Source organism: Dermacentor andersoni, chromosome 2 (genome assembly GCF_023375885.2).
Source record: "Dermacentor andersoni chromosome 2, qqDerAnde1_hic_scaffold, whole genome shotgun sequence".
In the NCBI taxonomy this organism is placed as follows: Eukaryota; Metazoa; Arthropoda; class Arachnida; order Ixodida; family Ixodidae; genus Dermacentor; species Dermacentor andersoni.
The window spans coordinates 173600516-173619640 of NC_092815.1; the positions used below are offsets into that span (position 1 = coordinate 173600516).

At 45.2% G+C, this 19125-nt stretch overlaps 1 long non-coding RNA gene across 1 annotated transcript; it reads left to right on the forward strand.

The window, feature by feature from the left end:
- The first annotated feature begins 666 nt into the window (after nt 1–666).
- On the forward strand, nt 667–9612 carry LOC129387412 (uncharacterized). The gene is made up of 4 exons (XR_008614645.1): nt 667–910; nt 6642–6709; nt 7948–8034; nt 9465–9612. It is a non-coding gene; the product is annotated as an uncharacterized lncRNA (long non-coding RNA).
- Nucleotides 9613–19125: the final 9513 nt, after the last annotated feature.

Consider the following 19125-nt stretch of genomic DNA (forward strand, 5'->3'; position numbering starts at 1 on the left):
TTCTGGCGCCATCTCGTAGCGAAGGCTTGAGTAAGATGAGATGGATGCAAATCTTATTTTTAGAAAAACTAAACAAATGTTCGACCCATGTGAAAGATGTCAAAACTACACAGAGGTCTAAAACGCACCAGCTTCATAGCTGAAGCTCACGTGATGCACTAGAGTCTCTTTTCGTCGGTATGGCAGCTCGACGACAACATAAAATGAAAAAAAAGGTATTTTGAATAATATTGATATAAAAGAAATAGTATTGATTTTTCGTTTCGCAATACGAAGGTATCGGTTGGAAAATTCAGTGTAACTCCCAAATTAGTGATGATAGGAAATTCAATATGTTTATGTTTCACTCCCTACTGTCAAATTTACGTAAAAACCGACGTAAGCTTCGGGCGCTGACACACGGCGTTATCAGATAAGCCCAATCAACAGCTCTCCTCATTTATAGGAGGTCACTTTTGTTTACTTTCACAGAGAATAACATTGCGTACAATGAGCGGTTTTTCTTATCTAGCTGGCTGACAAGAGGCAAGTAGCACGCTCAAGTAGAGAGAGTTTTGACTGGGCCGAGCCAGCCCAGTGAAAATAGATAACCGGATGAAGAAGGTCGTGGCGGTGTCTGCGATTAGTCAACATCCCCTCACTTAGCTTGCGATGGCTGGTGGAAAATCGCGGCCGCGTACAACGGAACGTCAAGAATGCCGCTAAAACGGATCCTCAAGAAAGAAGAGTTGGCAAAGCGATGTCGTAAACACGCCCAAAGGGCTCGATAACGTTATACGGCCACACAAAACGTTTTATTATATGCAAACATACCGATGCTCTCCGGCAAGTGGGATTAGCCAGTGCCTGAGCAATCAGCGCGCAGCCATCTTCTATTCCGTAAGGAGTGGGCCAGTCTCCAGCTATTCAGGTAAACAATTCAGTTTTCTTAGGCATAATATTGCCTCTTTCGTGGTTTTGTGACGCTGCGTAACAGACAGGCGAAGTGAGCGCAGTCCGAAATATGTTATACAATACCAGAGAGATAGTGGCGAAAATCGTCGTATGAGAAATTATTATTTTTCTTTTGTTCTGTCTTATGATGCACAATCAAAGCGTGCACGTGATATCAGATGAGGAGCTTTCGCGATTTTCGTGACATCGCCTAAGGGACATGCAAATTGGGATGACCCGAAAATGTTTGACCAATCGTGGAGCCTTGATTGCAGAATTGGAATATAAAAGTTTGGAATATCTTTACGTTATAGCGCTTCTGAACAACGGGTAGGAACCACATTCACGGTAATTCACCACATTCACGCATTCACGCATTCCTTGCCCTGCCTCGTGAGATGCACGAGCACAGGCTCCAGAGCAAGCAGGTAGCAGACAGCACAACGTTTATACCCTGCATGATCCTTATACGGCATAACTTCAAAAATTACAAAATTTTCAGGGAACTCAGAACAGCTCCTGAAAACGACGGGCAAGGACTCATTAGATGAAAGCTTTAAAGTATCAAAAAATCGTTAAGGTACTTATAGACCTGCACAAACAGTTGTCTTTTAGGAAGCCTTGAAGTGACCGGTCAAATTTTCCTAAAGAGATCTGACACAACGACACAACACGGTAGCAACGGTAGCACCAATATATATTCCTAATTTGTGTAGTACAAGGAAGCCCGACAATCAACAACAGTGAAGGACAGACAAAAGAATAAAAACTATAAATGCAAAAAAGTCGTGTTTTCTGCTCCCTGCAAGCTCTCGGGCCTGTACTCGCAAATCTCACAAGCAGGACAAGGAATCCGGGTTGTACGGCGCAACCTGAGAAATTTTTCTCAGCATGTGCCACAAGCATGGTATCTAAGTTTCCTCTCACATACGAAGAAGTTTAGAATTGGCCGGTTTACAGGCCGGTGTACAGGCCGGTTTACCAATGTGTGGTTGTGTAAACACCTCACCTCCTTCGTTTCTGAGGAAGAACCAAGCTCCCCCGCCACTGCTGTGGAGATGGCTACTACGCGGTCTTCAGTAATGTTATTACTCCTGACAGAGACAGGGGCAAGGATAAGCGCAAAATTCTAGAAGCTCACTACAAACTCGTTAACCGTTTGTGTGCTTTTCTACTTTTGACAAAAGTAAAGTCTCTGAAGCCTGTCCTGGGCCAGCTGCATAAACAATTTGGCGCGCATCAACATCATCGTCATCTAATTTCTAATCCAGGGAGGCCCTTATTAAACAACTGCAAGATATTGGCATCACACTGAAATGAGTACTTCGGATGCGCTTGGTGTCTTCACCTGCGGTCTTGGTAGCCTTGCAATCGTGTCCTGTTACAAATTTGCCGTTGAATATGCACGAGGTACTTCGGCTGGGGAGTGTATGCTGAGGAAAGAGTAGGGCAGGTTCCTGCAATACATAAAATTAAAGAATCAGAACGTAAGCAATACTGGAACCTTCAAACCATTGACGTATATATGCTTCTATCTTTAGGGGAGGTTCCTGCAATACGTAGAATGCAAGAAGCAGAATGTAAGCAATACGGGAACCTTCAAAGCATTTAAGTATATATGCTTCCATCTTGTAATGCATATTTCTCTTAACTAATCTTCGTGTAATGGATAGGTTTCTGTATCAGATATTAATGTATGTCATCAAAAAGGATGACTGTGTGGAAGCGCTGTTATGAATTCTATGAAAGAAAGAACTATCAGTGGAAAGGACTCCATACGCAATTAAAACGCCAAAACACCTATAGCTGACAACATTCGAGTGCACATATCATGCGACAGAGTTTGGGAGCATCCGCATCTTTGCGATACAGGAAATATCGCACGTGCACGGCTATATGCATAGCCATATTTCTTTTTCAAAACTGGCGCACCATACTTTTTCAGAAGCAATTGCGCGTTGTGCTCATGAATAAATGAACATAAAGCCCTTTCCATCGAACGGCGTATGTACATAGGCAACTTTTTTTGACGAACGATTTGATTTTCCTTTGTTTTGAACGTCGTCAGCGTTTCAAACGTGCCTCGCGGCTCGGTTACTGCCTGGACGCTATCATCGCTGGCATCAACATTCATGGCTGCGCATGATAAAAAAGAAGACAAAATGCAAAATGAAATGCATCGTTACAAATGAGCAGCAGCTGTCAATGGCTTCATGGCCGGCATTGCCCCCTCCGTCACTCGTTCATACGGCCAACATTGACACAATGAATCACGAACCGAATAAGTTTTTAACACCGTGCAAAAGGACTGTCTGCGTTCTTACTACGAGATGATGAGGAAGCACTAGTGATAGACGCCGGCATACGAACGCAACAACGACCTTCGGCCGCAAATTACAGAGTAGCGGGCGCGGCGACGTGGTCTGACAGCGCATCGTACGTGCAAGGTTGTGCCGCCTCTGAAGCTGCAAGCCATGGCCCCAGCCACAGCCACCTGATTGAGAAACCTGTAGGGCCACCTATCGGAATCGGATAAGCTCGAGCTCGGCCATGAAACCACTCGAGCAACCGCTCTTTTCGTTTACTATATGTCTATATGGGGTTGCAAGACAACGCTTTAGCGGGCCCTCGCATTATTGTAAGTACGACTTCATATCCAGAGAAAGGAGCGCCCAGCCTTGCATGCAAACCAGCTTCTCATGAGATACAGTGATGCCAAGAATTATTTACTGTTATGCGCGCTTTACTTTGCGGCACAATCTCCTTTAATTTAATTCGGGCACAATTCATGTATGATCACTATCCAAACCGCAATTTCGTTGTTTTTACTTGCTACGTTTCCTAAAGTGCACTATCTTAGAAATTGGCGCACAAAGGCGGCCAGATGCGCGAAAAATAGGACTGACACCGCTAAAGTAGTCGCAGGCCTGCGCGACACACGCAGCACAGTCGCAGCGCAAGCTGGAGGAGCGGCTACAGAGGAGCTCCATTTTTGGCACTGGGCACTATAGGCCTTCGCAGCGAAGTATCTTCGCGTCGTTTTCACGAGAACGATCTGCACGGTCCGCCCGGTCTCAACGGCGAGTCGCAGCTTGTCCTGCGCTCTGCACAGCGGCCTGCTGAGCCTCATGTTGCCTGGTTGCAGCCGCGTGCGTTGCTCTACGAATAGCTCCTTCAGGCTCATCCCTTGCGAGGAGGCGCCGTAACGTGTACTGAAGAGTAAACACAGGTATCCAGCCTACGTGGCGGACGTGTCACATCTCTTGACCCGAGTCACGGTACGTTGCTAATGATGATGGTGACCACACTAATGACATCGGCTTCGAAACGGGATGGTGACAAAGAGTCACCTAGCCTGCTAAATCCAGGGTCAGCTAAATAGATCATGCAACTGCTACATGGACACCTTGTGGAATCTAACGGAACTACAATGCACAGTTTTACGTATCGACGCTACGCGTCGCGCATGTCAAATGACATATGACGATGTTAGTGATGGTGATGCTGATTTAATGCCCTTTGAAACGGGACGGTGAAAAACAGTCATCTAGCCTGCTTGAATTATTCAGGTGTACCATACATGTATTTCACTACATCAATAGTTTTACATCCCCATAATATTCTCTGCCTTCCTGAAGACTTGCACATCCTGATCTACCTTCCCCTCAAGACTTCCTTCCTCATGTATCTTGCACCATTACCTAGGCAGCTGCTATATGGCGTGCCACCTGGTGTAGCAATACGTAACTGCAGTGCAAAAGCCGCACGTATAGACGCTACGCGGCGCGAATGTCATATTGCAAGGCAAGAGGCATGATTCGACGCTAATGATGATCACGACTTATTGGCAGCCCCTTTGAAACACGGCGGTGATATTCTCATAGCCAGCTTCATTTAATCAGGCACACAATGCATCTTTTTTCTAGCATTCTCGTATGCACCTACATAAACTTTTTGCTTCTTCCTCAAACCTTCTTTAACAGCCTTGTACCGGTACATGTGCATCTGCTACGCGGCGTTCTACGTGACGTAATAATGCGCAAGTGCAGTGCACAATGTGCACGTATCGAAGCTACGCGGTGCGCATGTCGCATCGGGGGTCTCTTCGCACGCTAGGATTCTTTTATAGGGCATCGTTTTCACTGCGTGCTAGCAAGCGTTGGCGTGGCTGAGTAAGCTGTGTGTCAAGTGAGGCAATAAAGAAAAAAAAAAAGCTGCCATTGATTAGTGGTAGCGTGGATCACTCCAACGCAGCGGGCCCGGGTTCCAAGCCCGCTGGAAGTGGGTCTTTTTTTCCAATTCCCGGCGATAGCTGCTACTAACGCCGGACACCAGCAGCGGCGTTTGACACCATCGCCACCAGAAACGGCTGTTGGAATGAGCCCACAACAGCTTACGCCATAAAACTGCTTCGCATTAATAGTTTCTCGTACCACCTATAGAAAGCTGGGAACCTACGCAATCTGCAGAAATGTACAGCTCGCATGCTGCAGCACATGTGGACATTCTGCAGCGCGCGACATTTGCCAGAAAAATATGGGGGACACGCGCACGCGGCGAGAAATCCGCCAAATACCCTTTACTGAATTTCCCTTTAGTGAAAGGTTCTTTCCATTGTTGTTTCACAACATAGCGAATCTTCTAAGGAGCCCGTGCTGTCCATCGGGAGCGCCAGCGGACTGAATAATGCTTGCCGCAGTGCACAAGTTACAATGTCGCCGGCGCAGTATTTTGTTCCCTGGCTTTACCATCTCTCTCAACGTTGACCGCGGCCTTCTCATGCGGCACTGCCCACAGGATGAACCCGGCAGAAAGGCGCCGGCATGTGCCTCCCAGGAAGTTAGTGTTATTATCCGTTCAACTTTGGAAAGAAGACCGTGTCATTGCGCTTGTAACGCTTGACTTAAAAACCCATGAACCGTGATTTTGTTACAGGACGGACATACGTTTTTATGTCACGCCTGGCAGGCCTGAACAAAATATTGACGAAGTCTCTAGCAAGACCGGACCATTAACTCTCTGTTAAGAGTTAATAGTCAGCGTTAAGCACTTACCCAGTAACCATTAACTCAGTATAACTCATTTTTGCAACTAAACATCCCGCCCCTCCACAGAACTTATTGAAGGGCCTGCCACGCACACTACTATGTAAACATATTACATGCTTCAAACGCGCCCTTTAAAAGAACCGATACCACCTTACCGCTGTCGTCAGTGCTTCTAGCATGCAAAACGGGTGAGCGTCTTGCAAAAAATAAATGTTGGTCCCGTCTGCCACGCTTAAATTTAGAGGGGTTGCTTACTGGAGAACTACCATCTCCTTGACGATTTCCAGTCTACAGATATTGACAACTGACAACAAGCATCTCCGTAAGGTTCTTGACAAAGCATTCTAGTCTAAATCACCACTTTCCTGGTATACAACACAAAGTGAATACGTAGAAGTGAGGGGATGATGTAATGGGCGAATAAGGCTGCAGCAACTTCTAGTTTACACCGGATGGCGGTACACTGGTGTCGACTGTTTTGCACTCTTAGATCTATGTTCGGCTGACTTGCTCATTGTGAAAATTGTGTGTTTTGTAATCTACGGGGAAGCAGTAAATGCCGCGGTGCTCCGTTTGATGACACAGTGTGCATATTCAGGCTCAGCTCCAGGAAATACTGAGCTTGTTTTATTTACCACTGTGTTTGACGAACCATTGCAGGAAAAATATATCGTTCTATGTCCGCGGTAGCGACACGCCAGGCGAGGTTTTGTACAAGAACAAAAATGGTGAATATGCTTTTTTGATTTACAAGGAACTTATTGTGTGTCTTTGTGTTGCCTTTGTAAAAACGAAACGATGGCCAAGGGAAGAGACGAATTCAGGTAAATAACAAAGAATTTGACTATGATGGTACATATCGTGCAATTTAGAAAACATAATACTTACTGTTTGGCGTATTCTGTACTCAGGTAGTGGCATTTCTTGTTTTTGTTCTTGCTCTCTTCCGAAGTTTAGTAATGTGGACAGTGTCATGAAAATTATTTAAAATTTTGTATCGTGCTTTACGTCGTACGGCAATATAACGTTTTAGCTTTGTCTCGCTTGCTAATGTCGCTATGGTATTTGAACAGGCGGTCAGTTTAAGAGAATGTATTTCTTCGCGACTTGGCCTCACTTTTCCGTATCGATGTTTCTACCTTCTTTCTTGGGCTGAATCTGGAGATTAGCAGTGTAAAAATGTGTGCCGTTCGCAGTGACAGATCTGGTACTGGTGCTCCCAGTGGTTTTGGTACAAGTGGTACTGCTGCTATTGGTGGCGATGGTACCACCATGAAGTACCATCTCACAGTGGTGGTACCACCATGCTAGAGTGTATTAACCAGGTGGCGGTACTGGTGTTACCGTAGGTAAGGGAAGCGTTGTCACATTTTGCCCTCGGGATAGCTAGTGTTCTCACATGCTGCCGTTGCGAGGCTGAGTATTGGTCGAAGACGCGGACGCCGGTGTCTCAGGAGCTGCGGGCCTCAGAAAAAATGCTATGTTTGATATACTCCATTGTCAGCCCCAACTAACTATGGAAGACATTCGATAACATCGATATCAACTAGAGGCTGAGTCGCCCTCCAACAAATTTGGAGTACTTATGTTTCCCAAAATACTACAGAGATGCGTATCTGGTAGCGTCCTTTCCAGCGGGCTTACTTGTGCAGTGATGACAGTGACTCAGTTGAATGTTGGTATTCCTGTAGCAATGCCGTATTTTGTTATTTTTCTATAACTATTACAAATATACTAAATTCTCTAACGCTAGTTCTACATATATTGTAGAAGACTGTGGCGTGCAATAACTTGCTGAATAATCACAAACCCCGACGTTCATCAATATCTGAAGAAATGTATGATCATGGCACAAAGTTTCTAGCCGCACAGAAGGATATGCATTTACAGAAGGGGCTATAGTTTGTTTAATGAATTGAGCGATGACTGAAATCGCAAAATATCTCTAGTTACCACTTTTTTGCAGCTGACGGTTCTCTTCAAAGTGGTACATACCTATACTCGGACTACAAGGACTGCCTCATTGTGGATATTCCTTACAGGAGCTCGCGAGGTGAGAGAACGGCTACACAGTGCCGCATCTGATACCGTTCGAAATTGGTGCAGGCTGAGTTGAAATTTCTTGTATTGTTCTTACATGTAAACAGATGCCCACAGGCTGGCAGGCAGGGAGCAGTCGCGAGCGCCGTCATTCGATCGGCCTTGTGATTGGTTCCTCGGCGAGGAGCCGGTAAACAATAGTAATGCACGCAAGTCTTTGTACGGTCAGGATAACAAAAAAAGACGGTGTCACAGCAAAAATACGCATACGTATATGTATACATATATATATCGCACCTCGCACCAATCAACACACTGTAGCAGTTATACTGCGTTGCTTAACTTCAACTGTTATTTATTTCAAGTAATTATATTTACATTTAAATTGAAGGAGAAAGCATGTGTATGCATGACTGCACCACAGTTTGGCCTATTATGGTATGCTTTGCAATTTCACCATTCCATATGGCAGTTAAACAGTACCACCCTAAGGTGTTTTTGAATGGTCTGTTGAAAGACAAGCTTTAAGAGTCACCTAAAGCAGTGCTCGCTAGAAGAGGCAGGCAATGGCACAGCTCAAAATGCGCGAGTGTGGGCTATCAGCTTGGGGAAATATATAAGGAAAACCACATTGTAACTGTGACACGTCTCAGCAAATAAAAATAGTCAACGATGAATAAATACCACAGCAAGAAACTTACGAATATTTTTATTTTCACCATCAGATACCAGACCTAAATAGACCATTCCATGTCCTATTTCTAAGCGCTATCAGTATTTCTAAACGAAGCGATCGCATTTTCGCTTTCGAGAATCTTCCTGAAGCTGCGCGAATAAGTGTTCGTTGATAGCTAGCTATGAAGCTAGCTAAATATGTGTAATTCAAGGTGCTCGCCTAAATGTAGCCCACTTTTCTAGGGGAAACACTGACTCTTAAAACTGCTCCTCTGAAACCATCGATGGCAACACAAACATTTATCGTACCTGAAACAGGCGGGCATTTTGCACCTTTGCAGGCGGCGATCTTAAATTGCGGTATTCGACCGCGACTGCGTCTTAATAACTTCCTATGGCATATCTCTTGCTCCCCTCAGATACAAGGCCACGCAGGCGAGACTTCGCGAATATATGCGTTGCGAGATTGGTGGTGCACTCGCCTCATTCAAAACAATATAACTTAATTGCCTTTTCAAACGTAGCCTCCCTACTGGAAGTTCAATTTTCGAAGGAATTTGGCATACCGCAAATCAGGTTACCGGCAAAATGAGATATTTTATGATCATAGAGCACATTACAACAACACATCTCATCTGAACACCTCATTTCTCGCCTAATAGATATCAATTGTGGGGAAGATGAAGACGTAGTTCCCAAGTACCATTTCGCCTGATGTAATTTCAAAAAGCTCATGTGCCGAGGCGGGTTTTCTTTTTGCCTTCACAGAATGCATGATGTGGATATCTTGGGAAGTCATGCATCAGCCGCCGCAGGATTGCATTGATCAGTATAAAGACAACTGCGAAGACGCCCCTCTCCTTTTCGACGAAGCCACCTGCAGTACTTTCTTTGCTCTGAATAAATAAACACAATATTGTTACAATAAAGACACATGCAATACATTTTTGCTCGGCTGTACTTTGTAGGGCATATTTCCGACGACGCGAATGGAGTAGTCCGATGTTGGGAACGCTCAAATAGAGAAGTCCATCAAGAAACTCGGGTAAGCTATACATGCTCTAATGACTTTCTAAAATAACTGAATTTGAAAAGACATAGACACCCTCTGTTTTCTGTGCAGGTGAACTCGCTCCACTTGCCTTCATTTATTTCTTTTAACCCCTCGTACTCTCACCTCCGTGCAGGGTAGACAACAGGATGTACGTCTGGTTAACCTATCCGGCTTTCTTTGTTCCTCTATCCCTCTCTCTCTCTATCAAAGGTAAACCCCCATGCAGGCAAACTAAAAACCACACAAAATCTAGTCAGCCTTACATGTTGAAATTAAGATGCAGCATGCTTAAACCATTTCAGACGTGCAAATGCATCTAAAATAATAAAAGGACGAAATAATGACAAGACACACGTAGCACATGCACTACTAATTCTTGTCCTTTCTCTTGTCCTTGTATCTTAGGCGCATTATCAAGGCTGCAATGCTGAACCAACTCGCCCAACTAGCTACATTGCTTAAACCAATTCAATTATTATTTTGGTCCACGTATACTTAGCAATTCGTGCGATGATTAGGCAGATTCTTCTCTTGCATAAATTCATCCGACCAAACGCGAGAGAAAGGAGTGATGCGATACTGACACACAAGTTTTGTTGGCATTGGAATACGTTACCTGGAGAAACTGTTTCAAGCGTTGCATCGCGACATACACTGATGCTGGTGAGCAAGCTGAAGCGCATGACCTGCAAATTTTCTGCCAATTATTTGTATTTTCAAACATATGCGACCAAGTGAACAAAGGACTGCTGGTAGATGGACCACGCTCTTGCTAAGTTCGTAGCACCAGCAACTGCTATTACATTGGAGGAGAAAATAAGGCAACCACTGTGCTCACTGAAGCAGTATTCTCGCTTGTTGCCTAATCCCGGAAGAACAGAAAAAGAGTGGGGAATTCTGCCTTCTAAGCTGAACTACAAGCAAAGTAAAAGCAACCTTGGAAATCGAATCAACTGCATCATTCTGGGCAGAAATGGGAGAAATATACGCATATGATGACAAGCAAGAGTGCAGAAATGTCTGCACCTTGGCCCAGCATATATTAAATTTATATCTTTGCTGCAACTGAACGAAGCTGTGCTAAAGAAAGAGCAGCACGGCTTGGAGCTCAGTAACTCCATGCCATAAAAATAATGAAATCAGCTTTTGCCGTGACTGTCAGGCACTATGTCAATATGTACAAGCGTCAGTGACCAGCAGATTAAACTCCACCAAAAAGGAAATTGACTAAACGAGATATCAGCTTGAGCTTTACCAAAGTGTTATCAGGCATTTCTGCTTTCATGGCTTCAGCAGTACCATAAAGTCGCATAAGTAATACAATATTGCGTATGCTGTTATGGGCTTTTTATTGCGTATTTGGTTATGTTAGTATGTGACTTTTTGATGTGGTTTTATAGGTGCGACAAAGCACTACATTTGTTGCGGTAGTTTCTATTGAAAGATTGGTTTATGGGGGTTGTTACTCTTATCATATTCTATTATCGTATCACACAGAACAACAGCATATTGAATACTATGAGAGCTTAGACTAAGGTATTTCAGCAAATTTATATGCTGGTCATCTTTAAATAATATGGCATCCTTACAGTCAATAAGGTAGTTTTCAATAGTTTGAGGAACGCCTTTTAGGGATGAGACATTATTAAATTAAGGATGTCAATACAGAGGCGTGGTTACAATCAGTGCTTACACGTCGCACACAGAAAAACTATATGCAATAACTGAAACCTACACTTCTATAAGGCAGAAAAATTCTTTGCCCAAGTCGAATAGTATGCTCTCACTTGGCACAGCAGTGATTTTCTTTTAGGATTAGTACAGTAACTTCATAAAAACTTTCTTATTTGAACCGCCAACTCGGGACGCTCTATGGGCTGTTATTGGCAATTCCAATCGCAGTTTTTCGTCCTTCGCAACCGGGAAATGCATCATTACCTTAGTTCAGCAATCCGTTCATATATACACATCTTTGCAGCGACATATCACAGCCTGAAAAGGGTCGGTGAGTACGGCTGGCAGCCTTCAGCGACAGCACATAAACGTATGCTTACAATGTGCTGCATCAGCACTCTCTGCTTCTTGTACAGTCACTGGGGACGTGAAAAAAAGAAAATGGCCTAATTAAAACCACTACCGCCGAAGCTCCGAACTGGAGTGATTTTTTCTCGTCATGCTTGGTTATTACTGAGCACAGACGGATCGATCGCGTGCTGACGGACTCAGCCGGCCTTTTAGGCATTATCTTCGGAGGAAAAAAACCACCTCTGCACCGGTGCCTGGCGAACCCGAAAGTTTTGTATTTGAGCTAGAGAAGTGTTTTACTACTATTCTTCAGTACACAAAGGCAAGCGAAAGGACCCAAATTGCCTCAGCTTTGTTACCAGTGCGACAATATCAATCAAGGGCACTATTCCTGGCGTCCGTTAGAACACGTTCGAACGACTGCTCGTTTTTATTATTTCATGTTGACTGCGAGGCATTTGTAAAACTTGCCGTCATGAGTCGCGTTATTGATTCCAACTTCTTCGATAAAACTGTTGCAGCATTATGCCATGGTTTTGAAACTAACATAAAAAGAACGGTAACATGCACCAAATGTAAACGTGGATGCAGCTTCTGAGCGATAGGCACACGGAAGTTCCGCATGAGTGAGTGAAATATTAAAATGGGACTACTGGAAAACGAGGCCATATCTGCGCTTACGTATTTTTGTTAAAGAACGTAGGTATCTGCAATGTCACAAGGAAAACACGAGAAACAGAAGTGACATTGTTGTGGCTCGTATGCCTACATAAATAGAGCACCTCGCGCACCTTTATTGCATGTTGCGAATGAAAACAGACATTTGTCACCGCAAAATATAATATTAGCTGTCACATTACGTTTGCTACAGACAAAGACATACCCAAGTCCATATTTTATTAATGCAAAAGGATAGACGGTTGAGCGAGTTGGTATGGTAACATGGTCTTGGCTTGTAGCGCTAAGTGAACACGGACACACACGCGCTCGTCCTGTCTGCTCCTTTCTTTGTCCGTGTTCACTTCACGCTACAAGCCAAGAACATATTTTATTAACAAGATCTATCTGGAGAGCGAAACGCCAACCAATCCTAATAAGTGCAATGGCATCATTACTCTTGACCACATGCTTTGGCAGTGCCCCGCGGTCTTCACAGACTGTGACAAAGAACAAGAATGGTGGCGGCAAATGCTGCACAGTGAATCACTCACTGACCAATTACGGGCAGTCCAGAAGGCCCGCGATGTGGCTGAAGGGCTCGGCCTGACAGTCCCAACGTGGGAGCGGCCCGCGTCAACCTAGAGTTGACCTTCAGGACCCAATAAAGTTCTTTATACCATACCATACCATAGCAACAAACTATACTCCATCTCACAAGCTGGTTGCAGAATTGCCGAAGGTACGAGGGGTACACAGGCAATATCCTTGCGCAACGGCATATACTTCCGGGTCATTCATCTTTAAAACAGCGCCAAAAAACACGGACAAGGGAGGACACAGGATGAGCGCTGTGTCCACCCTTGTCCGTGTTTTTTGGCGCTGTTTTAAATATGAATGATCAACACCAACTAACTCGCACCCAGACCATCCTGAATAGTTCCGGGCATGATTGGCTGGTTATAGGCTTCACTGGAGAGTTTTATTTTTGCTGCCTACATGATACGGTACAGCGATACATATGACTTGTTAGAACATCTGCGCTTGCACGTAGTATAGCGAAATTTACTGCGGCTGTTACCGCCGTTCACCGTAATAGCCGCCCGATGGCCACCCTAACCATGGCAACGCCCATAGGGCACCGACTATCCACTTATATTCGAATTCGCGCTTGTTACTGGCTCTCCGCCCTGTCAGCAAGAAACAAGCGGAAAAATCCGTCATCGCTAAGTCTAATCTCAAGCTGAGGTCAAATCACAGGCATGTTTTGTCGTAATTATTCAGATCGACTGTTTCTTTTTACGCTGTTAGGACTACAGACACGGTAACGAGCCGCAAAACTGGTTTGTTTTTCAGTTACCAGATGGCGCCACAACATTCGCATTTGCGATGCGTTGACGATGTGTAACGCTACGAAAGCCTATTTAATCGCTCCATCATTAGACAGTTTTAGTACTGCGTACGTAAGATCGCTACGTTCTGCAAAGTGCGCATGTGCAGAACGCAACGCGAACGGTAAGTGATGCGTATGCAGCCGCTGCGTACGCAAGCATATAATTGTTGCGTGCGTACGTAGGGAGCCTTTCGTGCTGATCTCGTGGTTCTCGTTTGTTCAGGAGAGCGCGAGACAAAAGAGTTTCCCAAAGTGGCCGCGTCAAAGGCGACCAGCGGAAGGCTGTACTTTTCAATGGCCTACGAATTGGCTTTGCTGCGGCAAGTGAACGCGCAGAAGCCATTCCCGGATCCTGCACGGTGGGAATGCGTAGCAAAAATAGGAACTTTGTTTTTGAGAAAGTATTGAGTGTGTGCTGCTTGCGCAAAAGGCTCGACCTGCTTTTGGCGCAGTTTGTCGCAAATGACCGTGCCAGGCTCAGAAATCAAGTACTCGGATTTTATTTTTCTCGCTATACCTCGTGTATTTCATCCGTATTAAAAGTAGAGTCTCTTAAAGGCCTAAATATAATTCGACAGAATGGGAATGGTCCCACACGTTGCATCACGTTAGCGAGGTCAACAGCGTCTAGTTCGACCGACGGGTCGACGTACTGTCGGACGCGGCCAATGCGCTCCGACGCGCCCGGCGTCTAACGCTCGCCTTCACATACGTAGGCACTTCGCAGTACAAAAAGGCCTAACACGACACGCGCTCCTACTTTCCGCAGAGCACTTGCGTGATGCGTACGTATCGTCATGACGCAGTACTAAAACTGTCTATTAACTTACTAACGCGCTCTAGCATGGTACGTGGTGACTGTAGCGAGCAAACGCCAAGTAGACGTCGAGCAGACGCTGTGGCGCCGGTAAACATTTGTAAGGGCATTCGCCGTTCTACTTGCTAAGGAGGCTGAAAGGTAGCTACATGCAAAGTGTACAGGTAAAGCGAACCCTTGCTGTCACATGCATGTAAATGCAGCTTATAGTTACGGCCTCAAGGCATTTTTTTTTCCTTCATTCCACCAACCACGGATCATGTAACACGATGGCAAGCAGACGCTGAGCAGACGACGCGGCGCGGATGAGCACATCTCGATGGGCTTTCGGCCTTCCTATTGGATAAGAATTCGTGTAGCTTCCACAATGTTGCAACCAGCTTGTGAGATGGAGTAGTATCTACCATAACATTGTACCATGCATTCAATATCGAATATATCCTCCTCCTTACGTACTGCAACTTATGTGACAATCACTCAACCGGCGTACTTTCTAGAACTCGCCAGCGAATTCCAGCGAGAACCAGTGCGTTTAACGCACATATCAGTGCGCCTGGGCATCACATCAGTGCAACCAGAAACTCGTACAATGTGACTCAGCTCTTGTCAAGTGACCTCACTGGTGTTCCATTGACGTGCCAGTGTCCCCGGTGCAATTTATAGTGCTGGTTTCACACTGAAAATCAATGAAACGCGCTAGTTTTTGCAATAGGACACGTAGCGCGCGTGAAGCGACTACCCATTTCTGCTTGCCCTTATGCTTTGCACCCGCTGCAGATTACCTCAAAGATATGGCGCGGGGGCCGCGAGTGTGATCGGCCGGGTGAATAGCAATGCGCAGCCACGATTGTGCTAGAGGAAGAAATGCCTTCTCATCTGACCAACCCCCAAACGCTTGATCACATTAGAGAGCGCTCACCTCCTCAACCCCTTACCATTAGCTCGTTCCCGTAACCTCCTAAATTGGGCGCAAGGGAAGGCCACACGCATCAAGCAGAGCGTCAAGCCCCCATTCTTCTAAGCTCCCATATCTCATGCTTCACTCGCACCCAGCATACGGCGGACTTGGCGTAATTAAGAGATTCTTAACGCACTTGTATGTTACACGAAACATCAGGCAGACGTCGATGTGGAAAATTCCCCTACAGTGTCTATATAACTGCTATCGCACTAAGATAAGGTGATGGATGTCAGACGAAAGCAAAATAATTACAAAAGTGGAGTAGGTTTGTAAGAACACAAAGGAAGTTCACTGGAGGTCGCTGTGTTAAGAGAATGTTAGATAGAAAACAAACAAAAATTTGAACGAGGTTTTGTCACAAACGAGCAGTCAGGTTAATCTATTCTATAAAACTAAATATGCTACGATAAGCAAAGGACAGGCACACTATTACAGTGTTACTGACGCACATCGAGGGTGGTACACGTAACGCAGGCCAAGCAAAAAATAGGCCCTTATTAAGGAGTATTGCTATAACGAAAAGAATGCACCAATTTTCATTCCTCAGCGCGCACTTGTCGAAAAGGCTTCACCGCTATCAGTAGATGTTAGAACGCTACCGTAAAAGAAAGTAATTATGGAGTTTTACGCACCAAAACCCCCATCTCACTATGAGGCACGCCGTAGCGGGGGACCACAGAAATTTGGGCCACCTGAGCTTTCCTATGTAGCGTGCACCTTAATCTAAGTACACGGGCGTTTTTCGCTTGTGCGGCCGCCGTGTTAGGGATTCAATCCCGTGACCTCGTCCTTAGTATCCCACCAACCATAGCCGGACAGGCCGCCATTGGAATATGAACCTGGCAACGTTTAACGCTAGAACGTTATCTAGTGAGGCGAGTCTAGCAGTCCTATTGGAGGAATTAGAGGGCAGTAAATGGGATATAATAGGGCTCAGTGAAGTTAGGAGGCCAAAAGAAGCATATACAGTGCTAAAAAGCGGGCACGTCCTGTACTACCGGCGCTTAGCGGAGAGACGAGAACTAGGAGTCGGATCCCTGATTAATAAGAACATAGCTGGTAACATACAGGAATTCTATAGCATTAACGAGAGGGTGGCAGGTCTTATTGTGAAACTTAATAAGAGGTACAAAATGAAGGTTGTACAGGTCTACGCCCCTACATCCAATCATGATGACCAGGAAGTCGAAAGCTTCTATGAAGACGTGGAATCGGCGATGGGTAAAGTCAAAACGAAATACACCATACTGATGGGCGACTTCAATGCCAAGGCAGGCAAGAAGGATGCTGGGGATAAGTCAGTGGGGGAATATGGCATACGCACTAGGAATAGCAGGAGAGAGTTATTAGTAGACCTTGCAGAACAGACTACTATGCGGATAATGAATACCTTCTTCCGCAAGCGGGATAGCCGAAAGTGGACGTGGAGGAGCCCGAATTACGAGACTAGAAATGAAATAGACCTTATACTCTGCGCTAACCCTGGCATCATAGAAGATGTGGACGTGTTCGGCAAAGCGCGCTGCAGTGACCATAGGGTGGTAAGAACTCGAATGAGCCTAGACCTGAGGAGGGAACGGAAGCAACTGGTACATAAGAAGTCGATCAATGAGTTAGCGGTAAGAGGGAAAATAGAGGAATTCCAGATGAAGCTACAGAACAGGTATTCGGCTTTGACTCAGGAAGAGGACCTTAGTGTTGAAGCAATGAACGACAATCTTGTGGGCATCATTAAGGAGTGTGCAATAGAAGTCTGTGGTAAATCCGTTAGACAGGATACCAGTAAGCTATCGCAGGAGACGAAAGATCTGATCAAGAAACGCCAATGTATGAAAGCCTCTAACCCAACAGCTAGAACAGAACTGGCAGAACTTTCGAAGTTAATCAACAAGCGTAAGACAGCTGACATAAGGAGGTATAATATAGATAGAATTGAACATGCTCTCAGGAACGGAGGAAGCCTAAAAGCAGTGAAGAAGAAACTAGGAATTGGCAAGAATCAGATGTATGCGTTAAGAGACAAAGCCGGCACTATCATTACTAATATGGGTGAAATAGTTCAAGTGGCTGAGGAGTTCTATAGAGATTTATACAGTACCAGTGGCACCCACGAAGATAATGGAAAAGAAAATAGTCTAAAGGAATTCGAAATCCCACAGGTAACGCCGGAAAGTAAAGAAAGCCTTGGGAGATATGCAAAGGGGAAAGGCAGCTGGGGAGGATAAGGTAACAGAAGATTTGTTGAAGGATGGTGGGCAGATTTTTCTAGAGGAACTGGCCACCCTGTATACGCAATGCCTCATGACCTCGAGGGTACCGGAATCTTGGAAGAACGCTAATATAGTCCTAATCCACAAGAAAGGGGACGCCAAAGACTTGAAAAATTATAGACCGACCAGCTTACTGTCAGTTGCCTACAAACTATTTACTAAGGTAATCGCAAATAGAATCAGGAGCACCTTAGACTTCTGTCAAGCAAAGGACCAGGCAGGATTCTGTAAAGGCTACTCAACAATAGACCATATTCACGCTATCAATCAGGTGACAGAGAAATGTGCGGAATATAACGAACCCTTATATATAGCTTTCATTGATTACGAGAAAGCGTTTGATTCTGTCGAAACCTCAGCAGTCATGGAGGCATTACTGAATCAGGGTGTAGACTAGCCGTATGTAAAAGTACTGAAAGATATCTATAGCGGCTCCACAGCCACCGTAGTCCTCCATAGTGAAAGCAACAAAATCCCAATAAAAAACGGCGTCAGGCAGGGAGATACGATCTCTCCGATGCTATTCACAGCGTGTTTACAGGAGGTATTCAGAGACCTGGAGATCATGAACAGCAGGTTGCCGTTATCCCTCAAGAGAAAAGTATATAATAGCAGTGTCCTACCAGTACTCTTCTACGGGGCAGAAACCTGGACGCTTACGAAAAGGGTTCTACTCAAATTGAGGACGACACAACGAGCTATGGAAAGAAAAATGATGGGTGTAACGTTAAGGCATAAGAAAAGAGCAGATTGGGTGAGGGAACAAACGCGAGGTAATGACATCTTAGTTGAAATCAAGAAATAGAATTGGGCATGGGCAGGACATGTAATGAGGAGGAAAGATAACCGATGGTCATTAAGGGTTACGGACTGGATTCCAAGGGAAGGGAAGCGTAGCAGGGGGTTGGCAGAAAATTAGGTGGGCGGATGAGATTAAGAAGTTTGTAGGGACGACATGGCCACAATTAGTACATCACCGGGGTTGTTGGAGAAGTATGGGAGGGGCTTTTACCCTGCAGTGGGCGTAACCAGGCTGATGATGATGATGATGACCATAGCCACTACGCAACCAGGACGAGCTAGAAAGCACCAGCAGCGGTACCGTTTTTCTTCTCAGATTGCAAGCGTAACAAGACTAGCTTTCGTCGTGCAACACTGGTGCGAGCTGAACTCGCCGTAGCGTGCCCGACATTTGAGAACTGGCTCTGAAAATGCTGACGAAATTTCCTTCGCGAATGCCTACAACTTCATG